Genomic DNA, 23,109 nt, shown 5'->3' on the forward strand with positions numbered 1-23,109 from the left:
TTTTGTTGTCTCAGTTATGATTTTCTTATTTGAACTTTTTATGGATAGGTAGAATGCAGATAAGATTTTGCTGCAGAAAAAATAAACTGCTGCACAAATAGGCTCCTTACACTAAGTAATATGCTACTTAGCCTCTCAGTGCAAATTAACAACACTAAAACAAAATATGAAATCTATTCTGTTGGTTCTATGTATGTATGCAGTGTTTGTATAGTATGAACCTAGCCAAACATCAGCGCAGTGCTGTCCCTTTCCATCATCTCTGCTCCGTTTTAGGTCTCACCTGGCGTTGCAGCGCGCATGCGTTGAACGCTCTGCGAGGCCTCTTATAATTGATAACATTCAGAAGTGGAGTGTAGTCTCCGCCTCGTATTTTCATTGGCTTGCGTCATTGTTTATGTTCAAACGCTGGCTTTTTATTGCGAGTGAGGCTTTCTAGTCCCACCTTGTTCCCGCCCTGTTTCCTTTTCGTCCCGCCCACCTGGACTGGATCTTTTTTTTACTGGCGGAGTAACATGGTGCGTATTATAAATACGGGGCAGGCACTTTTTGGGGACTTTTACTGTCATGTCCGTGGGTAAGCCTTTTTTGTTGGTATCGCGTGGATATGCTTTCTAAATGATGTGTTACTGGATTCTAATATAGTATTTTCTTTTGGGTTACGTTACGTTGGGATCCGAATAGTGTATGCTGCTTTGCGTTCCGGGCTCGTACTGTGGCACGCACTTCATCCGCCATTGGACACGCATTTTTATAACATATTGTTGCATTTTGTAGCTGCTTTTTTTTTTTAAGGAATGAGTCTTTGGGTTCCAAATCATGTGTGCTGCTTTACTTTCCGGGTACATACTGTGGCGCCCACTTCATCCGCCATCGGACACGCATTCTTATAACATATTGTTGCAGTTTGTTGCTACTGATAGCGAGGTATTCGTTTCTAGGCGCATTGGTCACCCCTGTCCCACATCCCTGCCTTCCTTTGTCCTGGGGTCATCAGTTCCTCGCTATACTATCACTGCCAATCAAAGTTGTTTTTCTCCAGAGCAGGCTGCAGTGCCCGGCGCTGGTCACAGAAGGGCGCTGCAACTTGTTTAATGCAGCATAGACAACAACTGGCTCCTTCTGCAGAATCCAGGAGGGGATGGGGAAGAGTCAGAGGAGTGGGGGTGTGAAGGGGGTTGTTTGTCACTTCTTGGACTCTGTTTTGCATGGTGTGTATATTATCCGGACCCGGTGCACACTTTCCCCTTGCTACATTCTTGCACATGGCTTCCTTGGCGTGAGGAGGGGGCAGAGTTAAATGCCCCCGCCCCTTAGCCTGTTTTGGGTTATTTGAATAGTTACAACCACGTATCTGCTCATTTCCTGGGCTCCCCGCAGATCGCATAATGTTAGAACAGATATTTTTAAAATGTCGTTTTAATCCATCAATAGGTTCATATTTAATCAGCCGCTCATCGCTGCCCCAGGACTTTATTCGACAGCCTTTTCTTTGTTGGCCATCTGACAGCAACTAAAACCTTTAGACCTTTGATGCATCTTTATTTTTTGTGACTATTTACTGTCTACTATAGCAAAGTGCTATAAACGGATAAACACGAAACGTCAGGATTTCAGTTTCCCCTAATCTAGACCTGCATTCATTTCTATTCTGTTTTCATGTTCCTGTGGTGACGCTGCAGGGGGTTCATTAAACCCTTTACACGTGCTCGCTCAAAGTGGAAATTTTGGATAGCAGTAGCCTCTTTGGGAGAGCTCTGAGGGACCCCCACTACTTGCTGCATTTCACTACACACCACATACACTCCATAATACATGGATAAAATAAATTGTCATTTACAACGCCAATAGCTCTAACTTAAGCAAATGCGAGACCTATTGCATTTCCAATGCTTGTTTCTAGTTGTCTCTTTTCTGATCTTTTTTTCCCCAGTTTCCTCCTTTTCTGACTTTTTAGAATCAAACATCCACAAAAGTTTGTACATAAAATAGTTTATTAGTTTGAACAGTCATCAAAATAGAGTTTCACCAGCCTCTTGTTCTCCATGTTAGTGTGTTTTTTAAAAAATGAGATCGAATTTGTTTAATACCAAATGCACCAAAATGCATGCAAGGTATTTATATTCCCAGGTGCTACTTTGCTTTTATTCAAAAAGCCATTGTGGTTTATTGTTATAGGTTTTATTTAATATTCTGTAATCCGCTGTAAGCAATGCAATGTATCTGTGAAAAGATCCCTTTTCCTAAACATATGCATTTAATAAATGCTGTTTTCTGCGATTTTCTGCATTCAAAACTTTTGTTGCTTCTATGTTATCGAATCCAGCTCCTACCAGTAGGGCATCTAATCATTTAGCCACCGACTGAATACCAGGTCGTTCGAGTAATCTCATTAGTCAGAGATAATTCACCTGTTGTAGAAACTTGTATGTTACTTGATTGTACCACAATTCAGTTGGGGGATATAAACAGCTGTGGCCACATTGCAAATTATAAATGTTTCCTTCTGTGCAGCAGAGGTTGGCCGGGCCAACTTGCCATGGGTGATCAACCTTTACTGCACATTACCATTTGCAGTGTGCAATGGGGCTCGCCATAGGGTCTGGCCTTCAGCCAGCCCTTGCAAACAAACTCTTTGGTTAGGACATATCGATCCCAGCAGGCAATCAACCCTTGGTGCACACAGCCTTTGGCAGTGGCGGCTCCGCCGCTAAGGCAGAGGAGTGTTGCCTCACTTCTCGTTGAGCAGTACAAAATAAAAATAAAATGATAAAAACAACAAGTTATTATCATTTTATTTTTCTTTGTAGGACTCCAGCTAGGTCAGGTGGGGAGGGGCTGGGCTTGCTGTCATCAGTGGGAGTAGGAGTGGTTTGTACTCCCTTCCTAAGTGCGCGTTGACGGCCTCTCTGAAGCCGGCCAAATAGTAATGCACACTTGATATGTTCTCCATCGGGCCGTGCAACACAGCCCAGTGGCTAACATGCCTAGCCTCCCAGGTACTGACAAACGGCCGCTCAGACTAATCACGCCACTGCTCCTGCAGCAGCCTGATTGGCTGGGAGAGTTGGGAAGCCTGGGTGCTTCTGGTGGCAGAGCGAGGACAGAGGAGAGACGTGCAGCAGCAGCGAAGAAGGTACGTTTATTTTGTATTTTTTTCATGCCTCCCTCCTCCTGCCCCCCACAACACCACCCCCATACAGAGGCAGCCGCTTTTGGGCATGTGCAGCAGAAGATGGGCACAGGGTCTGAAAGTATATATTTTGCACAGTGGGAGTGCCACTGTGTGGTTATAGTTAGATTAACGATTCCATAGAAAGAGCATTTTCTGTTCTGTTAATAACGTTGGCGCCATTTGATGAATCTGCACAAAACTGTCAAAAAAGGTTCATCCACCCCAGCTCCTTGATTGAACGTCTTGTGCTGATTCATCAAGCAGGGACCAAGGAAACTGGCTCCAAAACATTGATTTTCTATGGTAATTCCCATAGCAAACTTTTCTCTTCGATATAGAAAAATTGCTAAATGTAACTGTGGCAAATTTGACAGAAGGTTGAACCTTTACTCAGAAAGTATGCTTTATGTCATTTGGTGTAAATACATTCCACCGTTTCCGAGAAGTTAGAATTTAAAGAGGTATGAATGGGTTTGAAATTTAGGTATATCTGGACAGTTGGTCATGAGCGACTCCTACGATACTGAAAATTGATAAAACAGAGTCTTCTGATTGGCTGAGGGAGCTTTTTCCCTAGTCGGCCATCTTGGTACTGCAGGACCGGTCCCACAGGACTGTGTTTTCTGGTTGGCTGGACACAACTCTGAAGAAAATGTTGTGGCTGTCATTACAGGATTGAGGGCCTTAGTCTCCATATCCTGAAAATGCTTTTTAAAAATGGCGTAAGCGATTAGGACAGGGACACCCTAACCTCTAGGCACTTGTGAGGTGAGGTGAGAGGGGCCCAGATCACCCACCCCAGAGGTTAAAATATTATATATTGCTTTGGAACGCAGGAAACATGGTACTCTAGTAGCACCCAGGGCAGCTCTCTGGTAGTGCACAGAGGTACTCCCACGGGAACTGCTTTTACAAGCTTCCAGCCCATGGTATCATGACACTGCACAAGCTTACTAAGGGAAGATTGAATGGTACCAATCTACTACGCGTGGAAAGTTGTCTGGCACGTACCCTGGGACAAGTGTAGTACCTGAAATCTTTCAAAAAGGAGAAAAAATGTGGGTGGGTAACATTGAGAGTTTCACAACCCCTGGCAAGGTTGGGAGTAGCGTTGGCCACGCCCTGCTGTTAATCTCCTGCAACACACGACCGAACAGTGTGCACAATGGAGGTTTGGCTGTCCATGGCGTGGTTGGGCACAGGGCCTGGCTGGAGGCCAGACCCTTCAGTCAACAATTCACTGCGCATGACCTTCAGCTTTGTGCAAGGGAGGTTGACCAACCACAGCAGCCTTGTGTGCAGTGCCTGATGCAGAAAAAGTTCAACATATACAAAATGATTAGCCTTTCAAAGCCCACCCAACACATAACTATAACATCCCTTTAACCTTTGTTTTTTTCAGTAAATATACAACTTTTGCACAGCTTGAAGAATATCCACAATACTTTTCATTTCAAATCCCTATAGGTGTAGCGTTCACCCCTGTATTGCATTGGTTATGACATTACATATTACATCACAGGTGATATTTGAAATCGAAAGCGGTGAATTATACTTTTGTCCATTATGAATATCTGGCGAATTTCAGTCTTTTTTTTTTTTTTTTTAACAGAAGTGCTTTTTCAGTGAATAGCCAAGTTTTTTTTTACGTAAGTTAAAATCTTACCACCTTCCCCACCTGTAACTCTACTTTAACCTAGTAGACTATGGGCCTCATTAGGATGGCGGCACCCTATCGGAAAACGGGACCACCCGCCTTAAGGGCGGGGGTCCCGGGGGTGCCATTAGGATGTGCCCGCCACAGTGGCGGGCACATGCTGTATTCTCAGCATTGTGGCGGGCGGTGCTCTCTGCGCCGCCCGCCACAATGCTGACAATACATCACAGCATTTTAATTTCAAAAGCGGCAGGCACTGCGTGGTGCCTGCCGCTTTGGAAATGAAAATGAAGGGGGGTACCACAGGTACCCCCCCGTGTGCACCCCTTCACTCACCTTCCTCTGGGGGCCCGCAGGGGGCTCCCAGAGTGAAGACTGCCTGCCTTTGCCATGGAAAGGTATTGCACTCTTGCCATTGTAATATGGCTGGCGTTGTCTCATAGACACCGCCACCATATTCAACATTTTCCGCCCCGGCCGCAAGGCGACCGGAGCGGAATAGTGGCGGCCGGTGTTTTTTTTCGCCGTGGTCCCCCCGCCATACTAATATGGCGGGGGGGAATTCAGGGAAGGATGTCGGGCGGATTGCCCCCGTCAGGCTGGCTGTGGCTACCGCCAGCCTGGCGGGGGCAATCCGCCCGACATCCGAATGGGCCCCTATGTGTCTGTCATATTTCTTGCATATTTCTGAAATGTCACTAAAGTAATATTCAAATCAAATAATGCTTTTTCAACAGTCAAGATATACACAGTTATTAACCCACAAAGCCTATCTATCACCTTTTTAGAATATGAAAATCTCAAAATACTACTGCAAGGATTTACATCAAAAAAAGAAAAGAAGGCATTCTGACCAATGTTGGGTAAATCCATACACCTTTTTAGGTCTCGCATAGGCAGCGCATGCCCTGCCTCTCCAAGGCATCAAGTAATCAGTATTACTAGTGAAACTCCACCCATTGCGTTTCTCTTTGTTTTGTTGCTTGCCATTAGTGAAATCTGGCATTGCTCTTCTTATCTCACTGATTGTTGGCTAGTGGTCCCATACGTCCCTTCCGTTTTCTTCCGTGTCTGGAGGAAGCAGCATCGACCAACTACAGTTAACTTACGTTGCAGGGCGGTATCTTTTAATGTGGGGATTACTTTTTTTTTTTTTGCATAGGTGCCTGGTCTGCGCATATGTTTAATATGCACGGTCGCTTTCCTCTGTGTTTTGACTCCCCACCACCACCACCACCCGCACCTTGCTCCTTGTTTTTCCTGCTGCTGCCTGAGAGCAGCTATTAATATCAAAACTGGTTGTTGCTGGCAAACAGCGTTGTACCCTCCTACTTTTTTTATTTGTCTCTCCCCACCTCCCGCCTGAGAATGCTGTTTATTTCTGCTTACGTCCTTTGATAACAATGGCAGTACTCAGGCTATAAGCTTGAAACATTTTAGGTTAAACCACTGGTGCTGCGATTACTGCAAAAGTAAAGAAATAGAAAAGCATTTTTTTCTATTTCTTTACTTTTGAAGCAATTGCTGCACCCGCGCTTTAGCTTAGGATGTTTAAAGCTTGAGTGCTGTCCGCGCAGTGCTGGCGACTGGCTTCAGGGACCTTTAGGAGTGGCCAGTTGTCTTACAATCTATTGCAGCCAATGCTGGCGTCTGGTAGTGAGACCTTTAGTGACGACCTGCTGTAGTGCAATCCGTGATAGTGTATGGTGCTGTGGACCTCTAAAGATTGAGTGTGGCACTGCAACTCAGTGCAGTCAGTGCCTGGCGTCTGGCTCCAGGGAATAGAGGTGGGCGAGCCTGCAAATTTATAGCTAGGGCAAAGTCAGTGATACTAGTGCCTGTCACTAGCGAGCATTTTGCATTGATTATAAGCTCTTTTTCCTTCTGCCTGTTTTTGCTTTTTCCCGTGTTCTTTCTTTATTTTGAAGTTGCCTGCATGTGTTCTGTACTGCCATAAAAAGACATTAATAGGGTATTTTGTTTTATTTTGTTTTCAGTTCTTTTGTGAATTGGTACTCCAATGTGTTTTACTTCATCAAAAAGGGACACCTAGCAGCAAAGTGTCTCCTTTGCAGCTTTCACAAGGGACATCTATTGGTGGATTGGTGCCATTGCAGCCTCTTTAAAGGGACACAATAGGCAATGCTGGCATCTAGCTCAAATGACGTCTTGTAACTCGCGCCCACTGAGGCACAAGTGTTGCACTACCAACGTGGGTGTCTTGCTTGACACACAAACGGGAACTTTGTGCAAGATCAATAGAATCCTCCTCTTAAGCCCTCACAAGAAAGAATAGCACTGCAGTCAAAGCACTAACCGGGCTGTACAGGTCGCAGGTCAGAATTAATCTGTTTGCCTTCAGACACTCAGCAGTCTGGAGGTGCATCGCTGTCTGGGGAAAGTATTAACCCACTTTGGTATGTTCTGTATACACTAGATTGGCTCTTGGTTAAGGTGTAAGCAGCATGTCAAAACATAAGAGCTTAAGTGGCAGTGACCCACAGCCGGGTGTCACCACCTTCACAATAAAATACACACGCCTGTTTGCAGCAGCATTTCTTTTACTTGTGTGTCCTTTCATTTAAACAGTTAAATAAATCAAGGTCTTTTGCAAGACAATATTTGGGGGGGGGGGGGTGCATTAGAAAACACAGTATTACTTTACAGGCAAGTTTTGTGATTTAATATTATTTAATACCTATGGACTATGTCATGAAAAGACATCAATAGGGTATTTTATTTTATTTTGTTTTCAGTTCTTTTGTGAATTGGCATTCCAGTGTGTTTTACTTCTTCAAGAAGGGACACCTAGCGGCAAAGTGTCTCCTTTGCAGCTTTCACATGGGTCATCAATTGGTGGATTTGTGCCATTACACCCTCTTTAAAGGGACTTCTTTGTATACTGAGCATGCTCAGTCTAGTCCATTATATTAAGGAATACTACTTCTGCAGTGCACCTCCCGATCCGTGGATATGTTCAGAAGTAATGTATAATATGCTGCATATCTAAACCCTTATAAGGTTCCAAAGGTAAATACATAGATAAAATACATTATCATTTACAAAGCCAATAGCTGTAACTCTCCGAAATGCGAGACCTATTGCATTTCAAATGCTTGTTTTCCTGTGGCGCTGAGCAAATGTTCCTATGGGAGCTGAAACGGAAAACTCATCTCCCACAACCACTTCTAATTTTTTGCCCCTGAATGGAACTGCATGAAATTGGCATGCCAGGCCTTAATTGCATGCACTAAGCAAGTGCTAAATTTTATGCAGCTCCCTGGAAGGGCACCAGAGTTATAGGCATATGGAAATCATGGCGGAACCATAATTACACAGTGACAGAAGGGGGGAGGCAAAGTCCATCTTCTCCATTTGTAAATATATTTACATTCTCACAAACTTTACAATACATACCTCTTATAAAAAGAATATTGTAACATTCTTCCATGCAAAAGCCATACATATACGCCATTTATTTATATTTTTTATGTTCTTCTTACATTCTCCTGTAGATGTTTTGATGCGTTACAGACACGCTAAGAAATGACATCTTTAATTCTCCAAAAAGCCTCAAGGCTCAAATATAGAATAAAGTCCATCTATTTTTTTCTTCTTTTCTTTTAGGCTTTCTCCTACTAACTGAAACATGTATCTCAAATATTTGCCAAAGGAAAAATAGATTTTTGTGCATCGCTTTCAGTATTGCAAATTGATTCGAAAAACATGCAGATATACATCTTGTTCTTTAATAAAAGGCACACTTAAAAAACATAGTGTATCATACCACTCCTTGTCCCTTTTCTATTTCTTTGGAAGCCCCTAAAGGAAGGTGGTGTTGGTGGCCTTAGGGCAAGCTTTGAGATGCAGTCTTCTATTTAACTCAGGCATACGACTCTGTTATACATTTGTCATTCTATGTAGTCATATAAGAAGCCATTATGTATAAAGGCCTCTGTTTGTTGTCACTTCGGCGTACATTTCTGGGAAGCTGCGACAGCTCCACAGTCCAGCACGTGCCGCCCTGGGCAGCTGTGCACCTTTACGCCAATGGCTTTATGACAGAAAGTGGAGACTCCATTATCTCTTGGCTCTGATGCAGGATGTCAGGTTAATTATCTGATTGCCTCCGGTACATATTTTAGACCTGAGCTTGACGTTTCCTCTTATTCTTCTCCCTTGGAAATGCCAAGGGTCTCTGCGATGAATCCCATCATGCATTTCAAACAGGATATTTATGTAGGCTCAATTCATTGATTTCCACCAAGACCTGCTGACTCTGCACAAGCCTTTTATCATTTCGGCATTGACAGCTCAGCCTGGAGAGCTTGCATTTTTCTTTTAAAAAAAAAATATATATATATCTATAAATGCTGCACTCTGGAGGAGTGGGAGGGCATTGGAAGGTTAGCAGATATTTTGAAATATGTGATGTGAATTGTGATTCTAGCACGCATCTTTAGTACAAGATTGTTATTCACACTGCCGTGTCAAGTGCCCTCTTTATATTCTTGGCCACATGCTAACAAAAAATACTGTTGACACTTCATCACGAGAACAGATTTACCATAAATGAAATTCCAGTTGAACTATTAATAAGCACTGGCAAGACAATATGTCTTGTTTTCGCTAGGGCTATTGGCTTTACCAATGTCTTTTAGCCATATCGTATAGAAGTGTGGCTGTGCAGCACGGCTAAAAGTTAGAAAAAAAAGTGCTATGATGTGGCCAGCGCTAGCCGCATCAGAGCACTTTTTTTGTTTCTTCGGGTGGGTGGGCAGGCAAGACAGACAAATGGGGGGAGGATGGGAAGGAGGGAAAAGACAAGATGGACAATGGGAGGGAAGGCACTAGGGAGGTATGGGATGTAATAAAAAGCACTATGACGCGGCCAGCACTGACCAAGTCATAATTCTTTTTTACTTATGGCGGGTGGGGGTACGGCACCACAGACAAAAGGATGGTGTGAATGGGAGGGATGAGGCAACATGACAATGGGGAGGGGGATGATAAAGGGAAAGAAGCAACCGGAGCCTGGCTGATGGGAGGTGAAGAAGCAACAGGAGCAGAGTGAGTGGGAGGGGAAGAAGCAACTGGAGCACGGCAGTTGGAGGGAAAGAAGTGACAGGAGCACGGGGCGGGAGTGGAAGAAGTGAAAGGAGACATGGTGAAGAAGCAAATTTAGAAAAGAGTACATGAATCACAGCACAAAAAGTGGATGAACAGCGGAAGGACACTCTCCGAAGCTAAATAAATCAGTAATTGGCCCATTCTCCACATGAAAGAAGACAAAGAGAAGCCAGCATTCGCTGGCCAATGCGGAGGCAGCAAAGAAGAGTGACAATGAAGACAACAAATGGTAAGCAGTGAGCAGGCTGAAAGCCTCCTAAAGTAAACTAAAGTAAACATTCTACCAACTGATGTGAAGAAGAGAGCTTTATTCTCTTAACACTACACAACTCCCCAAGCCACCTCATATTCCTCAACTGTCACCTGCAGCTCTCCAACAATCTGTGGAACATTCCACTGTCTCTGGGAAAGGGGGTGAACTAGGATAAAGGAGCTAGGTGATGAATACCAAAATATAAAATACAATAGTTAAAAGAAAATGGTGTTACAGTAAGAATACAGTTTGTAATTTGAATAATGGCAAATTACAACACGTCTATATTCCACAAATTAATGGAAAATGTAGTCCTTGTGCCATGTTGGCACTGAAGCATTCCTTGTATTATGAGGAGCTCCACCCATCTCTAAGGCAGCTGGTGCTTCCATATGCTGGCTAGGAATTTATTTTAAGTGTGGTAGAGTCACACTTAGACAACCTGTCCATGCTCCATACTCTTCCACCTTCCAAGGTCACCACATTTCTTTGTACTTTTTTTTATCAACAGTGGTTAGAAAATATGCTGCTCCTCTTTGACGTGAGGTAGGGAGTTTGACCACTACCCAGAGACCGACCACCCATATGTCTACTTTTCGTACCACGTTTCCAGTTATAACTGTTTTTGTGTCTTTCATAGTGTTGATGAACTTCCTCAAAGCTTTCTCTCTGTGTACCCATCTAGGCTCTCCCCTTGCAACCAACTAGGGTTTAACTTAGAGCCTGGAAGTATATCCTTGAGTGAGAGGAATTGAGATATACCTGTGACCGTGTTAGGGGATGAATGATAAGAACACAACATTATCTTACGTTCTTGGTCCCCTGGCTCTCCCTATTAGTGATGAGCTGCAGACATAACTTTATCATCCTGTTTACTATCTCAACTAATCCATTAGGTCCAGGGCAATATAGAGCTGTCTTAAAATGCTATATGGACATCTTTGTGAGACACTCTTTCATTGTGTCAGAAGTGGGTAGTGCTCCATTATCTGTGATTAAGATGCTGGGTATGCCTTCTGCCATAAATGAGTCAGTCAGGAATTCAATTAGATCTTGTGTGGTTACGTGACTTACCACCTGTGTGTGCTTCAAGAACACATTGCAGATGCTCATTAATTGCATTTCCAAATTCACATTGACCTATTTCTCTAATGTTGTACAATTCCAGCAGAGGATTATCGGGCTGCTGGATATGTCACGAAAAGCCAGTAATAATCTGAAAATGTACTTTGTGGCGTGGTATTCAAGTCACCTTTCTGCTACACCACTTTTCCACAGTTGAAAACCTTATGTGAATATTGCACTTTCTCAGTTTCCCCTCATTGTTTCCAAAACGGTCAGTAAAAAGGTCACACTTCTATTAGAATCATGGGGGTTAGATTCTTTACATGGGTAGGTGATTTCATCAAAGGACACAGTTCACCAAAGAAGCGTGTGAGTGGAGGCTAGAGGGGTTTGGGTTTCCCTGCTACCACCCAAATAAAGGTGGGGAAATACAATCGCTCTCCAGTGGTGTAATGAAACTTGAGGGCCCCCCTGCAAAGTACACGGAGGGAGCCCCCAGGCTCTGGACCCAGCCTGGAGCTCTCAGACGCAGCACCATACACAGTGCAGGAGGGGGCCCCCTGGAGTTAGAGGCCCGCAGGGGCTATTGTAACTCTGCTGTGGCTCCCACCTAGCTGCATCATCTCCTTTCTTGGGACTTCGAGCTTTGAGGAAAGGAGACTAATCAAAGTGCTGACATTAACCAGTGCTTAATTTGTGCCGGTGCTTTCCGGTGCTCAGCACCAGCACTTAATTGCCAGCACCGGGGCTTATGACTGTCTGCCACATGGTAGTGGTGTCTACCAATTTAGGTGCGAGCACAACAACTTCTGTTTATTATTTGCATTTTCAGTTTACAGTTATTAGTACTTGCCTCCAAAGCCATTCTTATAGCTTCGGGGGCCTATAATAGTATGAATGGTCACACTTTTAAGAGTGTGATGATTAGTATTGCGTTGGTGCTGGCATTGGCGGTGCTGCCAGGGGCAACGCATGGTGCAAGCTCTAGTGTCCTCCTGTCGAGAGCCCCGGCACTATGTTTTTTTTTACAAATTAGGCACTGACATTAACATAGGCAATGGCTGCTACTTGTGGCCCTGCCTGGTAATGGGAAGGTTCCTCTTTCAATGCAGGAGTCCTTTTTTAGCTTTTTTTACTTTCTTTCTATTTTTTTTAACTCTTTGACAACTTTGTGTTTAGCTAACCTGATGAAAATTTTTAGAAAAGAGTGTGATGTTACAAGCCATTAGACTTCAATATTTTGTACACCCCATTTTTAAAAACGTCTGCAACACCTTTCTTCCGCCATTTATACATTAAAGTGCAATCCAAGAACATAAAAACATATTTTCTGTCCTTGCATGATTTTCCCCTTGAAATTATTGAGTGTCGTCCCAGATTTCGCTCCAGCGTTTCGACTGTAGACGACAAAGGATAGGTATAAATTACCTTGAAGTGTACACATACAAATATTCTTTTTCTGAGCAAAATTCATTTCACGAAGCCCTGAAGACCAGAGTCGAGGCCCCCGTTCTTTCAAATGCTGGTGAATAAAGCAGTCACCTGTAGAATCCATGGCAACGAAGAGAACAATACACGCCCCCATCTATGTGCTAGTAATTTGAATCTGTTGCACGCAGGCAGCCTCACGTATGCAGGGAACGCGCGCTAATCCAGCAACACACTTGTTATTAATAAGATTTGCCAATGCTCAATAGCCCGCGAATTGATGATTTTTAATTTTCCCAGGCAGGCTGCGTTTGGGGCAATTGACGGAAAATAAAACGACGTGGTGTTTGCTCCACTGGCGGAGTCTTTAATCTCAGAGGGATTACTGCCTCGCCACGGAGCAAGATAATAACATGTTAATTTATAGAAAGAGGCCCTGATTCTAAGTAGGGCAAAGTCCTTGTATCCGCAGACAGAGACTGGTTTCTTTCCACCTTTGACTTCCACCTTTGACTTCCCTGAGATAAAAATTAAATAAAATAAAAAAATGAGTCACCGTTTCGCAAACATTTTATCGGGTTTTGATATAGCGCTGTTCTTGCTAAAGTGAGGCATCAGTGTGATTTACATACTGCTACATTTTATTTATTTAATTTAGACAGCGCTATCTTGTCCCAGTCAGGAATTAGTACACTGTTTAATATACGCAAGGCAAACATGAGTTCTGAGTAATCTTTTCATAGAACAAAAAGCAACTCTAATACAGTGATACGTTTCTAAATAACATTCTAAATAACAAAAGGAGAAAGAAAGGTGAAAGCAACAAAGTTAATCCAAATGTAGTTCCAAACAGTCAAAAGTGCAGATGATTGCTTGGTGAGCAATATGAAAATAAGCGCCAAAAAAGGAACATATTAATCTGTTTATGCCTTCAGTTGAACTCCCAACATTTCAGTATTCAGATACAGCAGTATAGATTGTTTGTATGCCTATGCTGGTTGTTAAAAGCCCTCTAACGAAGGTTTAGGCCTGAGCTGCCAAGGCCAAAAATGAGGAAGAGGGCCGTTAACAGCCACTATAGCCTGCGGGTAAAAAAGCTCAATAAACTATTAGAATAATCCAAACACTGAGGGCAGAATAATCTGACTTAAAAGGGGTGAAACATTAAGACAAACACTTAAATGTTGGAAGATCTATAACAGCCATTATTGGCCCTCTGCCACTCCATTTTCTTCAGTAGAGTTCCTCGCCATCTAATTAAGCAGCATTGCCTAAACCTGGAAGCAAAGGAGTGTTAATTAGCCTCCCCATAATGATGGACCTCAGCCACTGGCGAGAGCGCACAAGAGGGTAGTTATTGACAGCCGATACTGCCCTGCGGTTAAAGAAATAAGTCTAATATAACCACCACAACCAAAATAGGAAGTGCTTTGGGAGCCTGAACAGCTTCTCGTCTTATTGTTTGGATGAAAAAATGGATCCATCGTCCTTCAGCTTCTTTTCTAGCAGTTCCTGGTTCGCAGTTGGCTTCTCGGGTTCCAAATGAGCATTATCCAAAGGAAGGCCGAATCAGCCAATGTAGAGTAGAAAATGTTATTTTATGAATTTCTGCTTTCATTTTCTAATTTTCCTTGGCTGATTGGTCTTCCATGTCCCCAAAATGAAAGGAAGGAGTTCCTGCAACCATGTGTTGTGTCACACAAGGTTCTCCTGGTTCACCTGATTAAGGGGTGTTAACAACATGTCTCTTTCTGACTTGCCAACATAGATTTACTTTTCTGTGTTAATGCATATCTTTCTCATGTACTCTTAGCTCATCCCCAATACATTGTTTTCTCAGCAGTAACAATGTCAATAACCGTGTTGGCCTTCCTCTCCCACCCTAAGGTAGTTCAAGCCCTCAGGAATTCTGTTGAGTTACTTGTATTCTTATCTGAAGCCGAACAGTATTAGAAGCGTAGTGTATAAATAAACATAGTTCTTTATTACAAATGGGATGTTAAATTCAGAACGTACAGATGCTTCAGTTACTACAAATGTCAGTAGCCTGAGTTTTGTGGTCACTACATGGCATGGGCAAATTTTCATTACACCAGTGTAATATAGCATATTTTCAGGCATTTCACTTTATACTTTTTACGCAAAATTCCTGAAACAATGTAACTGTGCCTGGCCATGTAATATAAGACAGTTTGAGTAAAAATCCTGCGTGGGAACATGGGAACAACTCTAATATTCAGTAAATGATGGACTGTTCTTTGTGGCATTAGTATTTTTTGCACTTTATTAGCACAATACGTAGCCTTGCCTCCAAAATAGGCGAGAGCACGCTTTGCACTAAAATATAGTGCCAAATGGCAGCTTGACATTTTGAGTTTTTTTTGTTCTTTTTCCCTAATTTTGTTCAATTACGCAAAAGGAAATTATGCACATTTAGAACACTCCTATTTATTGCCCTGTTCCCCACCAATTGCCTGGTAAATGACAGTACATACATATTTGGTGTGGTAACCACAGAATTCTCCATGGTATGCCCCATTTTCGAAATCAAAATAGAATATATTACTGTACCTGTGAAATAGCTCACCTTGTGGTGTCAGTATTTGTACTTCGTGCACAAAGTTACTTACCACCAGGAATAAAAGCTATAGTCTCAATCACCGATTACATACGAAACAGTGACACAATGCAGCCTAAGAGGCTGCCAGGAGGTGCTCTAAGTGGAATGCTCACTGCTAACAAATGTGGTGTTATGAAGTTCATGAGATCCTTGTTAGTGCTGACTCAGCAGTCCATCCTTCTGTAGATTCCAAAATTGGGCACTGTCACATTGGGCAATTATACCTATTATTTAGAGTGCTTGGATATAGCTAATCTGGTCTGAAGCACCATTTACAATGATATTTTTATTGTTATTATTATATATAGAATTTCTCACCTTTTAGTTATTCTTTTTGTCAAGCAGTATTCGCCATAACTGATGTGGTGATGATGAAAGCCCCCTTGGAAGATGGCTACTCTCTGAAAATTGTCGCCTTTGGGAACCTTCTCCAAATTACATTTCCTTATCAACATTATCATACCAATATATTCCTCTTCACTGGACCATTTAGGATAATTTGAATATATTCAAGGCAATCTGATTGATGGGTTCCCATCTTTCGTGCACGGCATGTGCTGATTGAAGATGTCTCGCGTCCCCGCAACTCTGGCTGTCATTCCTGCATACCCTGGGGTAGGAACGCGTTTGCCTCCATTGCTCTGGCAGTTATTGTTTGATTTCGTACAATGCACCCAGGTGATTGGTGTCTGTTCCCAAGGAGTGCTTTTTCTGTAAATACTCTACTAATAATAGAGCAGTCAATTTTTACAAAACTGAACAAAATCAATAGGTTTTTACTCTCATGTTTGCCTCAAAAACACGGAAGCACTTAACTAAACTCCCATTTTGTATGCACTTTGATGCTCAGACAAATGTAGGAAAGAAGAAAGAGAGAAAGAAGTACATGGAGTGGAAGAAGGAGAGAAAGTAAAAGAAAGCAAGTGTCCTAGAAAGTTTATAAAGAGAGACAAGAGAGCACCGAAGTCTTTGCTTCCATATGACAATGCTGATTTTCTTGGAAAATAGTTTTACTTCTGGACGTATGTAATGGGATAATTTCACAACTTCACCTTTAAAATCATGATTATTTGTCTCACTTGTGCACAGATTTGCACCTGCAAAGTCAGCTTTGCCCTCCGGCAATGCTGAGTCACTTGTCAGCTAGAATTCAGTGCACACAGACAGTAAACCAAGGCACTGTATTTTGATAGTGGGAGCCTGAGTTTGTTGGCATTCGCAAACTCCTTGCCTACCCTTTCCTGACCTGGAAGTGGTTGGAGATTTCCTTCCACAAAGAGCTGCAGTAACTTCCCCTACGGGACTAGAAGGAGAAATGGGCACCCCAAAACTTTGTAGGATTATAGCCCAAGGGTTTCCTTCATGGAAATTCGTTTCCCCTGTGGAGGAAAAAAACGTGCACATCCTCAATTTTTAGTCAACTGCTTCTAACTTCATATCGGGAAATAGGACGTTATGTGACATATTCAGTAGTACACTTAGAAAAGTGAAATTGGCACATCTCTCTGGGAGGATTTCAAGAAATATTTGTGAAGTCTCAAAGTGGTACGTTTACACCTGTGTGTAAGAGTGTGCCGATTAGTGTAATTGTATGACTTTTCTTTGTGAAACTGTCCATATGGCATTCCGTATTTTTTAAGGTTCTCATTTTATTCTTTCAAATGGGATAAGTTCTAATGTTCTGCATCCTAACCTCGGGATTCTGATCTTTCATTCCTGTCATTTACCAGTTGTTCTCTACTTTGACTTTACTGGTACATCCTGATTTCGCATATTGGCTAGAATGTATTGTTTTGTATTAATTAGTTTGAGACTTGCCCCTGTACCTCCTATTGACAAGTCCCTATTGAAGTTCATCACATATTTAACACAGCAGTTTTTCTCATTCAGCCCCGTTGCTGTCGAAAAAAAAAAACAACCGATGTAAGATGGCTTCCACATTTTTGTATGCCATTTCATGTAGCCCAAAGCGCATTTCTTCATAGAGCGCTTTTCGAGACCAATCTATCCTTCTCTGCACAGCTAAAAAGATGCAGCTGTAACATGCCTCAAAAGAGTCCTCGAAAGAAGCGCACTTTACCCCAAAAACCTATATTTAAAATAACCCTATGTATTTCTTTTGGCCGGGCAAAATAGGCTATGAGTGCCAGAAATTAGACTTAATAAAGTTTGGGCGCTGTAGCAAAATCGAGATGAGATCAAAATGTGTCTAATCCTCCAGCCACTTTCATTCACGCGAAATTTGCCCCTGTGAGCTGAAACACAGAACACCACGAAAGGGCCGTGCAAAACGCGATGTTAAATTAATGAAAATGATTTCCCAGGGACGTTTATATACTCTTCACAAGGGCCCTCTCGTTTAGCCTGTCTCTTTCTGGCTTTTGGTGTGGCTATCTGGATGAGGATGTGGTTCTGTCCTCCATTTCCGCCAGCAGCTCGAAGTGTGCCTGTTTTAAGAAAAACACCCCCTTGGTTTTAAAGATTCACCTTTCGGGTTTGGCATCTGTAAATATTAACTTCCTCTCGCAGTTTCTCATTTGTACTTGTTCAGTGTGAAGGTGTGAAGTTTAAAATGCTTTCTTTCTCTCTGTATATAATGCTATGAAATGTTTAATAGGAATATTTTAGGGGAAAAAAGCATATTTTCAGAGTTCAAAGAAATGTGCAAGCCACAATCAGTATTCTTATTTCTGAAAAAAGCAGAAAACCATTGTCTTTTCACTTTGTTTCGCTAACAAGACTCTTGAACGCGCTCTCAAGGCAAATTAACATTACATTCCCCTGTCCAATGGTAAACATGTTTAACGATCCTCAATTTCTCATAAATCTCTGATTTCATACGCAACTTCACACTATAAAGTGAGTAAAAAAAAGAATTAAAGTAGCCCTTAGTAAAGACTGAAACTATGTCAGAACATACCCTATGACTGGATATACTTTCTTAAAAAAAATGTTGCTTCAATAATTATCCTTCTTATGGTTAGTAGGAAGAGAAGAAGAAAACAGGTAACCAGCAGATGATTAGAACCTACAATAAAAAAGAAGATATTGATAAAGACACATTTTTGACTTACCGTCAGTGGAATAGATGCATGTATTTTATTCTGTTATACAGCGTAAAGATAAACGTCATCCTTCGATGGATAACATTTGTGAGAAATAAGCCTGCGTGGCGAGACCACTCAGACCAGTCCACAGAGGACAACAGATTTCCATCAAGGTTCCTTGGCTCACCTCTGGTAGCTAGGCCACAGGAGGTTCATGGATTGTCAGATAGGTGTTTTAGAATACCTCAATTAGATTCAATATTCTGGTTGGAAAAGCATTATATCTGGCAAAAAGAAGCAGGTTGCCCCAGTCAGAAGATCCACATTGGAATTTAGAAAATGTTTTGGAGCTTGAATCATTTGTATGGATAAAAACGGAAGTAGATAACCGGTTATATCCCTTAAGAGTAGGATAAACTCTGGTAACGATCCTGCTACACCTTCTGAATGGTTTTACAAATTCTCTTAGTCATTAGGTTGGTCCAGCAATCTCTGCTTAAAGGAGGCTTGATGGCTAGAATGTTGAGCAACCTCCCATTTCAACGATGGAGGTTTTAGTTCAAACCCAAACAATATCAATGGCCATGTTAATAAACCCTGCATCTGTTGTGGTACTTATTTCATATGATCTCATTAGAAAAGGGTTAATATCATCCATACCTCTCTCTCTCTCTCTCAAGGGAAGAAGCATAATTTTTCAGTGTTGAACTGACTGGTAGCAGAATATCTTCTGACCAAGCAGAAAATCGTTATCTTCTCTTGTGGTACCAAAATGATTTCAAGGATTTTATAAAGGGGAACTGGCATGCCATTGGTGTATTACTCTAAAGCCTTCTGTAAATGGTTCCAACAAATCCTGCCCCGACGTTTGACTAACAAGTAAGAAATCTCTGAGCATGTTGATTTCGCATCTCTTCAGTCGGTGGACCTTTTATTACTTGCTAGAGAGGAAAGAGGAAGTTAGCATCACTTTCAATTATCATAACACATGATCAAATGTTGTCATGAAATAAGGCCAGGACTACTAGATGGAGTTAAAGGATTTTATTGCAAACGCAGAAACAGACTGATATAGATGAGCATCAGAAGCAAATTATAAAAGTATAATATCAAAAGAATAAATCCGAATCTCCTAATGAAATGCAGACTAAACAAGAAGAAGCACACCAAAAACATGTTGGCCGCCATACAAAAGGTAACGAAGAGGCTATGAAGATTAAACTGCAAGGTTCTATCCTCCTGCCTAGTTATTAGTAGATCTAAAGAAATTGAACGTGTCCTACTCTATACCAAAATCGTGAAATCCTGATAAATTTAGGTTGAGCAAGGAACAGGTGTAAGCATTGTGGAGTCTTGTGTACAGTTCTCCAGTCTAAAGCATATGTAGCATGAAGCCACACAGTGAGAGTAATAGCAAAAGAGGTCTGCACCTCATGAAATCCTAAGGGTTACTGCTCTTTAGCTAACAATACAATACCTATTAACACACAAAGTTTTCAAGGTAACAAACATCATCTTCTCCAGCACATTTTCATCTAACCTGGTAGACATTGACAACATTCATCTGTTCTCCCACACCTTCAATTGAGTACATTTAGTCAGCTTTGAGCATCCTTTCTCCACCATGAGAATTCATCTCCAACTTCATTAATGCATCTTGCCAAAAGTTTCCTCCTGTACCTTACTATTGCTACAAATAAACAATACATGTTCACTAACTAACGCAGCCTTATATCTGCACCTGCAGAGGAGAGAACATGAAAGTAAAACTATTCTCACATGAAAGTTAAATAGTGCAACTCAGAAACTTAAGGCCTCTCATTTTGCTAAGTTAGCGCAGCAGTTAAAGTGCACTCGACATGTGAATATAGGTGCATGCACAGTCACAATTAGTACCTATAATGATTATTATTTGGAATAAAATCATGATTACGTATAACGGTGTGATACATCTTAAAACATTCATATAGCTATGAACGAGAACTACATGTTTCCGACAAATCTTCAACAGTAGTATGCACACAATAAATCATTCTATTATAGTTCTATCATGGAACATGCCAGTAATACAATTGAAACTCCATTGTTTATTAGAATGACCACATAAAATATAATAAGTGCAAATCTGCACAAATCAACATAAATAGGTGACGTATAGGGGTGGAGCCCAAACTAAACTGCTCCTTTAAGGTGCAGTTCTTTTGCTCAGTGACACCAATACTTTTCTGTGGTCTTCTGTGTATAAAATAGACAATGACGGGAACAACCGGTGAAACAAGAAGGCTCGCATTTACCTCACAGCCCCCCCAAAACCACCCACATCCAAAACATTGAGCACAGTGTATTCCAATGATGCAAACCGTCTGCCCACCTTGTCATATAGAGCAATGGAATCAAATAGCTCTTTTGAGGGAAATCAGATGTGAGCAAGCTCACTATATCACTGCTGCCACTGAAGTACTTACATACATATGCCTACTACACCTCCTGGGACATAAGCCATCAACCTGGACTCTCAAGCCTTCTCTGTACTGGGCCTTTCTTTCAAGCTGACTTCATGTGTAACCCATCTCCTTGCAGTCATCCTCAAGGCCTCATAGCCTGGTGTTTCTTGACCTTTCTCTTTCCTTTTTGAGTGTTCCAGGTAAGGCCTTGCCTGGTGGTAGATGCGTGCTTGCTGAAGGTGTGACATATCCAGTCCCAACGTCTTTTCATGATTTCTTCATGAGCATGGATTTGGACATTCTGCTGCCATAGGTCATTGTTGCTGATGGTGTTTGGCTAGCAGATATGGAGGATTTTCCTCAGACGGATGTTGATAAAGGTCTGGACTTTGCTGGTGGTGGTCACTATTGTCTAACATGTTTTTCTGCTCCATAAAGAAGGACCGATTTTACATTGGTGTTAAAAAGTCTGATCTTGGTTTGCAGTGTTAGGTTCTCGGAGCTCAAGATCTTCCAGAAGTATATTCAGGTTAACTCCTTTTAGCTGTTATAAAAGCGTGGATCTGACGGATGTCATCTGGAAGAAAATTAGAGGTGAAAGATTAACTGAACTGGAATACTGAGTGTTAGAACTGGGTGTATCTAGTTGGGTGAGGTAAGTACCTTAGTCCAAATAGGGACTCTTGCTTCTAGTCAGAATAAGGAGGGACACAATCTCAGATAACCCCTGCTCACCCCCACAGTAGCTTGGCACGAGCAGCCAGCCTTATCTCCAAGGCAATGTTTAAAGTATTTGCAACCACACTCCCAGAAACACAGTGATAATAGTGGTATCTTTATCAAAAGAATACAATGAGACCAAATGATAGAAATCCAACATATGCTTATTCTTAATATTTCACTTTACTAGCTATTAGGCCAGCAATCACTTGTAGGTTCTTGCGGTATTAATGAGCAGTTCACAATGATCTAATGCATCCCTAATGCAATGCTATGCAGTATGTAATGTAGTTCGTAATGTAATACTAAGACAATTCTTAATGCACATACTAATGCGGTTCGTAAAGCAGGAATAATGCAGGTCATAATGCAAGAATAATGTGGTTCGTAATGCAAGAATAAGGCAGTTCGTAATGCAAGAATAATGCGTTTCATAATGCAAGAATCAGGCAGTTCATAGTGCAAGAATAATACGGTTCGTAATGCAAGAATCAGGCAGTTTGTAATGCAAGAATAATGCTATAAGCCAATCTGCGCAGTCAACTCGGGCACCACTAGGTCCCAACAGCAGAGACAACGATCGTAAGCTTAGGCCCCAGTACTGCTGGGCAGATAGTGGCAGCTCGGGGACTCAGTGCGTCTAATGGGGTGCAGCAGGAGTGAGATCAGAGCATTCCTGTACTCCTCTTGCACGCCTCCCTGTGCATCTGGCGATGCAGCGCGCGCAACAACATTCGTTTTTTTTCCCGTTACTTACCTGAAATCATCCGTTTGCCGCTTTTTACAACCCCCCGTTTGCTGCTTTTTACAACCCCCCGCCCCACGTCACCGCCTGGTGGCACGCCCTACACGGGCCATGGCTGTTAGAGGGTGTGTGTAAGTATGCATATGTGTGTATGTGTGAGCATGTGTTTTTGAGTGAAATTGAAAGTCTAAGGGCATGTGAAATCATTTCTGCTATCTCCAGTATTTTGGTGAATTGACGTTCATGTTGCCTGGTTATCAGGCCTCATTCAAAAGCAGAAATCATAAATTCAGAGATCCAGGTAGAAAAATCTCCGGAAGCATGAACATGCAGATAAATTAGTCACCACAAAGTTACCAACAATTTGTGAAATAGCTGCAAATTTTGAAAAGTGTATAGTACTGGCATGGCCTATGTGTGTTGCAATGTTCAGCCTTCCTTGTACGCAATTACTTATAGGTTGTTATTATGGATGTAAACACACATTTTGCTTCAAACCAATCTTAAAAAAACAAGATGATTCTTCCTGGAAGCATATCAAAAAACATAATTTTACCATGCTATACTTTAAACTTGGTCATGGTGCATGAGATCCCTTATGCAAGTGAGAATCTTTGAAAAAGACAAAAAGTGCTTTATTGTGCACATAAAGTCTCCCGTTTGCCTAAACTTATGCGTACTCCTCATAGAAGGCCTTGGAAAATAAAAATGTCACCAAAATATAACATTGTCTTTCAAAGTTTATTTTATTTCACTAAATATGGAAATCAATAACACCAAAGTGTATGGGGTGGAACATTCATTTCTTTGCTTCACTGATATGCA

General features: G+C 41.9%; 1 protein-coding gene across 3 annotated transcripts in view; it reads left to right on the top strand.

The window, feature by feature from the left end:
* Positions 1 to 23,109, top strand: part of SLC8A1 (solute carrier family 8 member A1) — a 1,060,009-nt gene that overhangs the window by 222,099 nt on the left and 814,801 nt on the right. The window lies entirely within an intron of this gene.

This window comes from Lissotriton helveticus, chromosome 6, assembly GCF_964261635.1.
Source record: "Lissotriton helveticus chromosome 6, aLisHel1.1, whole genome shotgun sequence".
Classification (NCBI taxonomy): domain Eukaryota; kingdom Metazoa; phylum Chordata; class Amphibia; order Caudata; family Salamandridae; genus Lissotriton; species Lissotriton helveticus.